This window comes from Gossypium hirsutum, chromosome A04 (genome assembly GCF_007990345.1).
Source record: "Gossypium hirsutum isolate 1008001.06 chromosome A04, Gossypium_hirsutum_v2.1, whole genome shotgun sequence".
Lineage (NCBI taxonomy): Eukaryota > Viridiplantae > Streptophyta > Magnoliopsida > Malvales > Malvaceae > Gossypium > Gossypium hirsutum.
This window is the reverse complement of record NC_053427.1, coordinates 27,454,940-27,465,208: the sequence shown is the minus strand read 5'-3', so window position 1 is coordinate 27,465,208 and position 10,269 is coordinate 27,454,940. Positions and strand designations below refer to the sequence as shown.

General features: G+C 33.4%; 1 non-coding gene across 1 annotated transcript; it reads right to left on the bottom strand.

The window, feature by feature from the left end:
* Positions 1–6,808: 6,808 nt before the first annotated feature.
* Positions 6,809–6,914, bottom strand: LOC121228605 (small nucleolar RNA R71). Its single transcript, XR_005926181.1, has one exon. It is a non-coding gene; the product is annotated as a small nucleolar RNA R71 (small nucleolar RNA).
* Positions 6,915–10,269: the final 3,355 nt, after the last annotated feature.

Genomic DNA, 10,269 nt, shown 5'->3' with positions numbered 1-10,269 from the left:
CCAAAAAATCAACCATCCAACAAATTTAGCACATACTCAAACTCAAATTCCAAACAACCATTTTACCGAACATATTGTAAGCATAAAATGAAAGCAAAGGGTTTAAGAAAATGCTCATTCAATTGATGAAGATCCATTGAAGCCCAATAGTTTGTCCATCCTTGTTTACAAAATCTTTAACAATAAGGAAGAAAGTAAACGACAAAAACTAAAATCTAACCTAAAAAGAAAAGAGAAACCTAAACTAAAAATGAAAAAAAAAAGAAAAAAAAGGGAAAAGAAAAGAAAAGAAAAGAAAAACCCTAACCCTAACCTAAATCTAAAGAGAAAAGATGATAGATAAAAAAAGTAAAAAAAGTCTCCCCTTTTCATTCAACCGAAAGTGGCTTTAAATAGCTGATTTCAACCCTAAATCTTGGACCAAAATTCCCTCAAGTTCCTAATTTCGATTGGTGTGGCCGTTGGACAAAAACTATGTAACACCATAACCCGTATCTGTCGCCGGAATGGGGTTACGAGGCATTACCGATTCTAACACAATTTAGAATAGGTATTTATATATATTTACACTTAAATAATTCATGTCAGATTTATACAAATTAATAACCCAAACTCATAAGCAAAGACCACATTATCGAAGGTTATATAGAAAACCTAAATCATTGCCTTACTTATTCGGCTAACATAGATCATTTGTACATATTCATAAATTCACAAATAACTAATGAATTTATGTAACTTTACACATATACATAAAAATCATAATATAATCGCACATATAGATATATGTAAAACATATAAGAATACAATTAACCTACCATCATATACCATATGACCGAGATACATAGTAAATCTCACAAACATCATATGTTTAAGATACATTTTCAATATAAGCTCAAACCAAGACCAAATATATATACATATATAATCATTGGCTTTATATTCAACCATAGTTCTCATAAATATGAATATAATACTGAACTAATAATCAAATGTGTTCAATATCTCATATCAAGTTTTATTCAAATATACTTATTAACTCTTTTTAAATCTTTATTAACACATATAAAACATAATTAATCATCTTAACCAAAAGAAGCATAGCATCTATAATTCATTCGATATATATATATATAAAGACATCTAGACACATTCGAGTAAGCTATATAACGAGTCACATTTATGGATTACCAAACAACCAACACATATCAATTAACAACTTCTACACAAACTCATAACAAAATAAATTGAAATCAGTTACATAATTCAATAAGCAATCGCATATGTAAATTTAATACATTATACCATGGCCAAACATGCTAATAATGCATATACACATAATGCGCAATTTACCCTAAAAATAAAGATCACACTTAACATTGAATACATACCAAAACCATCAACCTAAATAATCATGAAACACATGCAATACTTAACACTTAGCAACCGAACCAATCAAGCTACTATACAATCATCCATCACTTTAATTATATCACATTTCATATTCCCATCATGAAATAACTAATATACCAAATACATATTATGCTATTTATCTTTATAGTCGAATCTCGTTATCTAAAACCATATACACATGCAAAGCTTCCATCATCAAATTACTAATAATCAAGCTCATTAAACATTTTAATTAAGAACATATAAGACCAAATTTAAACATACTAAGTAAGCCATTTTCAAAGCATATAATACCTACCACAAATATTATACATTCATAGCACGTAACTATATAACCAAGATGAACATAAACCATACTTAACATAATTGAATTCAAACATAAAAGTTTAGCCATTTTCGCATGGCTTAGATTACACACAACCAAAATCAAGCATTTCAAAAGAAATCCAGCCTATACATGCCATAATTCAAGTTTAACTTATTAAGTACCGAAACAGTAGATAGTGTGATGAACTTTCCTGATGATCCCCGAGCTTGTAACTTGATCCAAAATCTATAAAACAAAAACACACATATACATAGAGTAAGCTTTTATAAGTTAGTAAGTCATAAGCAAATAAACAAATCAATAATATAATCAACTCATTTTAAGCTAAACCGAATTACATTACCATTACCAAGCCCAACCTCAAACCTACAAATGAGATAAATAATAATTTTCATACACAATTTCTACCTTAGCCAAATGCTCACCTAATCAAATTAACCAAATGTCATTCAACTTTCAAAGCCAAAATGTCATTATATAATCAAACATACATATACCATATTCACATATAGTCATTTTTAACATCTCACATGGTTCGTAACAAATATCAAGTTGCTTACTTACATTATTTCAAATAGGTAACAAACTAATTCTTACCTAGTCATTCAACTCATTTTACATATTCGTTCACAGCTTATCGTTGCCCTATGAACCAATCTGAATTGGATAGGACACTCGGATAATCACACATATCGTACAATGCCAACATTCCAGACGTGGTCTTACATGTATTCACATATCGATGCACTATCCCAGACAGAGTCTTACTCGCACACATATATCGATGCCATGGTCTTACTCGCACACCACATATCGGAATCCTATGTCATGACATATCTATTCTAGCTATTCCTAAGGTTCATACGGGGCTTTCGGACGTCGTAACTCAGTCGAAATGAACACATGAACATGGTTGCCAAGCTTATACACATTGGGCAATTGCATATATAAATTCATATATTTCATTTAAGCATATAAATTGAATTTAATTAAAATTAAGTATGTCTATTTGCTTATAAACTTACCTATGTCTATTTGCTTATAAACTTACCTTGGACGATGTAAAATGGAACGGGACGACTAGTCGACAACTTTTGTTTTCCCCCGATCCAAATCTGATTTCTTTGGTTCTTGATCTAAACATATTCAAATTAAACTCATTCAAACATATTTTCATTCAATTTAGTCCAATAACACATAAACAGGAAAATTACCATTTTACCCCTGACATTTTACACTTTTTACAATTTAGTCCCTATTGCACAAAACACAAAATATACAAAATTTCAATATACCCATGTTTGGCTGAATGTTCCTAGTGTCCATACAAGTCCATATATTTCATTTATTTCACATTTTAGTCCCTCAATTTATTATTTTTGTAATTTATTCCTTTATCATTTTTTTCAATTTAGTCCTAATTACTCAAAGTCATCAAAAACTCAAATACAAAACATGTTAACCCAAAACATATCTTTCATATTTCATCATTAAACAACAAAAATCACAAGCTTTCAATAATGGCATAACTCAAAATATTCACCAAAATAAAAAATTCAAGCATGGGTCTTATAGATAACATAGCAACAATCTCAAAAAACGTAAAAATCATCAAAAATTGAGCTAAACACATACATTGATTGAGCTTAAAAGATGACCGGACCCTAGCTTTTATTATTTCTTTTTATTTGTGTTATATTCGAAAATGAAGAAAGATAATGAACAAATGGTTTTAATTATGTTATGATATATTATGACATGTTTTCAATTTACATTTTTAACCTTTATTATAAAATTATACTTTCATATATAGTATGTCTATTGCCGTCCACCTACATTAATATAGGCCCAATTACAACATAAAGGCTTCCTATTATAAAGACATCCATAATTTGGTCCTCACACATTAAACTATCAAGTTTTCATTTTATGCGATTAAGTCCTTTTATTTAATCGGGCACCCAAACGACAAAATTAAATCACGAAAATTTCACACACACAAATTCACACATAACAAACACAGAAAATAATTTTTAAATATTTTTCTAACTCGGATTCGTGGTCCCGAAACCACCGTTCCGATTAGGGTCTAAATTGGGATGTTACAAACTACCTTTGTAGTTATTTTTTGTTGCATCAAGCAAGACATCGTGATATATGAGGTTGGATATCGCGATATCACTAATAATCTCCAAATGGGGGTGTCCTTGAGGGGTGGATGTCATGATACCCACGCTTGGGTATCGCGATACCACTATTTGTGGCTCCCATTCCTCTTCATTTGTGTTGCGACCTCTATGCTTCAATGTAGTGATACCTCCATCTTTGGTGATGTTTTTTTCTCTCATTCGAGTCTCTGATCACTCCGTACAACACACAACCAACTGTTAGGTTCTCGATGGTACATTTGGCCATCTTAGGTATAAAAATAGCACAAAATACGCACAAAATTCAATAAGAGCTTATTAAGGCTAAAGAATAAAAATTAAACGAAAACTATAAAAACACTACCTAAGAATAAGCTCATTAAATATAATGGGAAGCCTAATTTGACATATCAAATAATGGTAAATCAACTTGGACGAGTAACCTCAATACGATGTCAACTTGTGTAAGTAGTTTCGTTAAAAATGTCAGCTTGTGTGAGCAACCCTAATATATGTAAGCTTGTGTGAGAAAAATATTCTCGTGAAGACGAAACCATTTTACTATAGTTCCCTTGGGAAAATTTTAATATAATGTTGGAAACTTGAATGATTTGGACATAAATTGGATTTTCATTCAATTTGAGATGTGTTATATGAATTCTTGCTTAATGTTCTTGACATATAAATTGTATAACCTATTTTGTTGTATATGAAGATATGTATTAATTACTGATTTGTCGTAATTCAGTGTAGCAGATTAAACTTGTTTACGTATTTGAGGAGCTAGAATACGATGATTTTAGTTGGAATTTAGTTTTCTTACATTTACTTAGATTCAATAAATTATGTTATTCGAGTCTTTTATTGACCTTAACGGGTGAATAAGGTCTAAGGATGAGCTGATATACTTTGTGAGTGTGTAGGAGACCATTAGATGGCATACTAAACTCGATATTGGTCACTAGGTTGCAACATGGAGCATTGGATCTCGCAACATAGGGAGTAGAAATGAAGAAGTACAAGACTGCCTTCAATATCGCGACACAGCATGAGGATGTCACGACATACCCTTAAAGAAGAGTATACTGCCCTCGATGTTGTTACACAAGACCTGATGTGTCGCAACATTGCCTCTGTATGAGAAATTAATATGAGTCAAAGGCGTTTTGGTCTACACAATCTAAATTTAAGTTTGGGAATGTCAGCTGACCTAGGGTTAAGGACGATAGCCATTCTATGTCTGTAAATAGGATCAGCTAACACAAGTTATGGACACCTTTTCTACTGTATAATTTTCTCTTTAGTTTTAGTCTTTAGTTTTCTAGGTTTTGTTAGGTTTTAGATTTTATTCCTGTTTTTGTTTTTTACTTTTGAGGAGAAATCTGATTATGGAATTATTCTCAAATTCTTTGAGAATTCTACACTTAATTTCAATACAATCATGCTTCTTCTAAAATATATTCTTGAATTTGTTCTTTATGTTCATTCTTTCTTTCAAGTTTATATTGTTTACTAGATCCATGAGGCACTAATCCTCCTATGGGGGATTAGCGAGTGGAGGTATGGATAATTAACTATTTTGTATGGATTTCTTAACAGATCAACTATTCAGGAAAGGAAAAACCTAAACCATATGCCTAAAAACCCTAGGAAGTCATTGGAATTAACCCAAAATTAGTATGACCTATCTGTGAACACCTTAACCCTAAACTGGTCTGGACTGTGAGGTTGGAAGATAAGTGGTTCTAGCTGACTCAGTATTTCAGTGAATGTATTGGAAGATCCTGCTGGGTTATTGACTAGTTGATTGAAAAGGAAACTGAGACAATAGTTGATTAAGATTATCAAAGTGAGCTAATCACCCATGCCCAAATTTGATATCTTATTTGATTTCTTGCTTTTTATTTATTTAATTTTCTTTTATGTCATTGCATATTATTAGTATAGTTTATTAAAAACCCTTCTTTTAATCTTTTGTACTATAATTCGATTAAAGTATTAATTAGATCTATTCATGTTTATATTGGAATTAATTTAGTGCTTGCCTCCCTTGGGTACGATCCTCGGTGTACTCACCTACTCCGTTGTAACTATATTACAACCTGACCCGTATACTTGCAGATATTGCTTTTCATATCTTTTGTGTAGGATTTCTAATCTGGACGTTGGTATGTTCGAAGGCGGTCAAGTTGTTGGTGTCGTTACTGGGGAGGCAACATCACTATATTAGTTTTAATTTTCACATTTAATAGAATAATGAGGAAATTTTTAGGTTATATACGAATTCAATTTAATTTTCTTGTAATTTTATCTTTTTCAATTTAGTGTATGACTCATAGTAGGGGAACACCTATAGAGCCAGTCACAAATCTAGAGAGAATAATCTGAAGAAATTGTTAATAGCAACAACAACAACAGTAGCAGTAGATGCAAAATCCACCACCTGCTGTAAGCAACATATCATGTGAGAATCTATTGTTTAACGAGGCTAACACTAACTATCTAGAAGATCCACTACCATCACCATAGCTATCTGTAAATTTAAATATGGCACGTAAGGAAAGGATTCTAAGAGAGTATGCACCGTTGAATCTAGATATTCTTCAAGGGAGTATAACGAGGCCAAACATCACAACCAATAATTTTGAGATTAAGCCAGCTATGATCCAAAATAATTTTCAGTTTCACGAAACAATGACAGAGAATCTGAGTCAACATCTAAAATAGTTCCTCCAACTTTGTGATACCTTCAAATACAATATGGTCACTAATAATACTATTCGTCTTCGATTGATCCCCTTTTCATTAATCAATAATGCCTTTTCTTAGCTAGATTCGTAGGCACTAGGATCAATCACAACATAAGACAAACTCACAGGGAAATTCCTACAAAAGTTCTTCCCCATTAGCAAGACAATATAACTAAGAAGGAAAATTTCGATGTTTAAGTAGTTAGAAAAGGAAAGTTTTCATGAAGCATGAGAGCATTTTAAAACGTTGATTTAGAAATGCCCACACCACAAATTACTTGAGTGGTTACGACTATAAATTTTTTACAATGGGTTGGATGTGCATTCAAGGTCAGGACTAGATGGAGTAGTAGGAGGAGTGTTAATGAATAGTATGTACAATGATGTGTATGAATTAATAGAAAGTATGGCAATGAATTCCTACCAGTAGCCAACTGAACTAGATACGTATAGCCAAAGATCATCTATGGTAAAAGCTGTCTAGGAGCATGACAGGTATCAATAATTAATGGACAGAATCAATGAAATAGAGACTGAAAAATGCATCATTTTTCTATGGTGGAGAGAAACCACTCTTCCACTACATTAATAATCCTAACAAGGATGTGAACTACATCAAAAATAGGGGTGGAAATCCCTATTTGAATAAATACAATCCTGAATGAGAGATAACCTGAACTTGAGATGGGGAGGAAATCAAGGAGAAGGTAATAGCTCTAACCAAATTAAAACACTAACTATCAACCTCCTTATCTAAAAAAACCTCTGGAAAGGGCCAACTCGAATGGCCATACTGTATGTGGTCAATGTCTAGATAGAATCAAGGGGGAGATGCAGTTAATGCGAATAGATGTGAAGCAGGTGCAATCTAATTGAAGATCAGATGAGCCAATTGCTGAGTATGTTGGGTGATATAAAAATATAAATTGGCATAGGTATTCTAAGTAATACAAAAAATAATCCTCGTAGAGAATGGAAGCAGCACATGAAAGCAATAGCGCTTCAATTAGGTAAAGGGCTGCGTAGCCCAGAGAACCCAACTCAAGAGGTAAATATGGAAATACTAATGATCTTTAGGAAGAAACCCTAAAAACTAAAGATGAACCCGAACTCAGAGGAACTAGTTGCACTGACAATTAAGCCAGAGATAGAAACAATTAAAGATTTTGCCATTGCAAAAATACCGTTCCCTTCAAGGGTAGAGGAGAAGCAAAAATGGGATGAAGACGAGTTTGTGAGTTTTCTAAACTTATTCAAAACCTTAAATGCCAACCTGCCTTTGATTGAATTGATTGAAAAAGTTCCTAAGAACGCCAAGTTCTTAAAAGAAATTATGTCTAGGCGTAGGAAAATTGAGGTAGCTGAACAAGTTAATATAAGTGCTTCCTATACTACTATTATTTCAAGGTAGGTTCCTCAAAAAGTTGAAAGACCTAAGAAGTTCTACTATTCCCACAGGGACAGGGAGCACTCATTTTAATATGGCTCTGTGTGACCTAGGAGCTAGCATTAATTTAATTCCTTTATCTATTTATGAAAAACTTGGGTTAGGGGACCTCACAAACACCCAAATAACACTACAGTTGGCTAACAGATCCTCAATAAATCCAAAAGGAGTCCTAGAAGATGTGTTAGTCAAAGTATGAAACTTTATCATCCTAATGGACTTTGTAGTTCTAGACTTTGAAAAAGATCGAGAGAAATTAAATGTAACACCCTTAACCCGTCTCTGTCGTTGGATAAATGTTACAGAGCATTATAGAACAAATCACAAAAAATAATGACCTTTAGAAACAATTAATCAATTTAAATAATAAATTCAAACTAATATTTGTTCATGGCATAAACATGGTTACAGACCTTAATTTGAGCTTAAGATGTCATAAAAATAAGTTGGGAACATCTAGGGACCAATTTGAAACAAATCAGGAAAAATTGGAAAACAGGGGTGGCACAGTCGTGTGGCCAAACCGTGTGACATAACCTAGTCCGCGTGAGTATCCTAAGTAAGAGACACATGACCGTGTCCCAGCCTATAAGGTTTCCCATGTGGGTATTTGAAATAGCGTTACACAGCTGTGTTGTAGGCCGTGTGCCACACTGTGTGTGCTTTCGAAGTTTGGTGACATAACCGTGTCGCAAGCCGTGTCAAACTTGCATCTAAAATAATATTGACACATGGCCGTATGGGGTGACTATGTATGGCACACAGCCGTGTGACAGCCCGTGTGCTTCATAAGTTGCCCCTAAAATAAGCCAAATCAAGCACCAATTATTGCATACCAAGGCACACCATTCCCACATACATTCATATGATCAAAACACATTCAAACGCACTCCAAAACATACCAAATCAACCATTCTATAAACCAAACCAATCTTCCATCAAAAGGCACCACAATTCCTATATCAAAATTAGTCCAACCAACATTTCAAGTTTGTTCATTAAGCACAAATCAACAATACCAAAACCATTTCAAACATACATATCATTCAACCATGATTTACCTACCACCACATGGGCATGCATAAGTATAACACCCCTAACCCATATCTGTCGCTGGACTAGGATTAAAGGCATTACCAGGCAAATCAGAACATTACAAAATCATAAATCATACATCACAAAAGAGTCCCTTATATAGGTCATCTAGACTTTAAACATGTATTAGAAAGGGGTCAGGACTAAACCAAACTCATGCAAAATTTTTTGAAACTTAAATAAAATTTCTAAGTTACAGAGGTCACACGCCCGTGTGAACAAGCTGTGTGCCTCATACGGCATTAGACACGCCCGTGTGTCTAGACCGTGTCAAATTAGGGAATATATACAGACCTAATCACACGGCCACAAGACATGCCTGTGTGCCTTGGCCGTGGTCGAAACTGACTTGGGTCACACGGATAGTCACATGCCCGTGTGCCTTGGCCGTGCTCAAGACTGACTTAAAATCATAGGGTAACCCAGAGGACACATAGCCGTGCAACATGACCATGTGTCGCACACGGCTGAGACACATGCCCGTGTCTCTATCCGTGTGGAAAATTATAGGCGATTTGAAAAGCCAATTTGCCAACCAATTTGGGTTAAACCTATAAGAATTAAGCCAAGCACATTTACACTATAATTTCACCCAATTTCAATACCAAAACTTACATAAATCATGCCATAACATTATCAACCTATTTCACAAATTTGCATATATCAAAACTTACCAAAATTTACCATTTCTTTTGGTCATTCATAAACACATCACATAAGCATAATTTGCATCACATAACATATACCAAAATCAAACCATAAGTTCAACCATAATTAAGCCATATCACATGGCTAAACATACACATCACAAAACATATTCAACTACCTCAAGCCTACACATGCCATACTCCAATATTTACCCTTTCAAAATGTACCGAAATAAAGTTTGATAGTGTGGTGATGATCCTCGACGATCCTCAAGCTCTCAGTAGCTTCGATATTTATAAAACAATGCAAACACACACAAAGTAAGCTTTCGAAAGCTTAGTAAGCCATATACAAATAAACTTAACAAATAACATCAATTCATTCATAAAATTTAAGGCAAAATGCATTCATTTAGCCATATATCTCTTATAGTTCATTTGA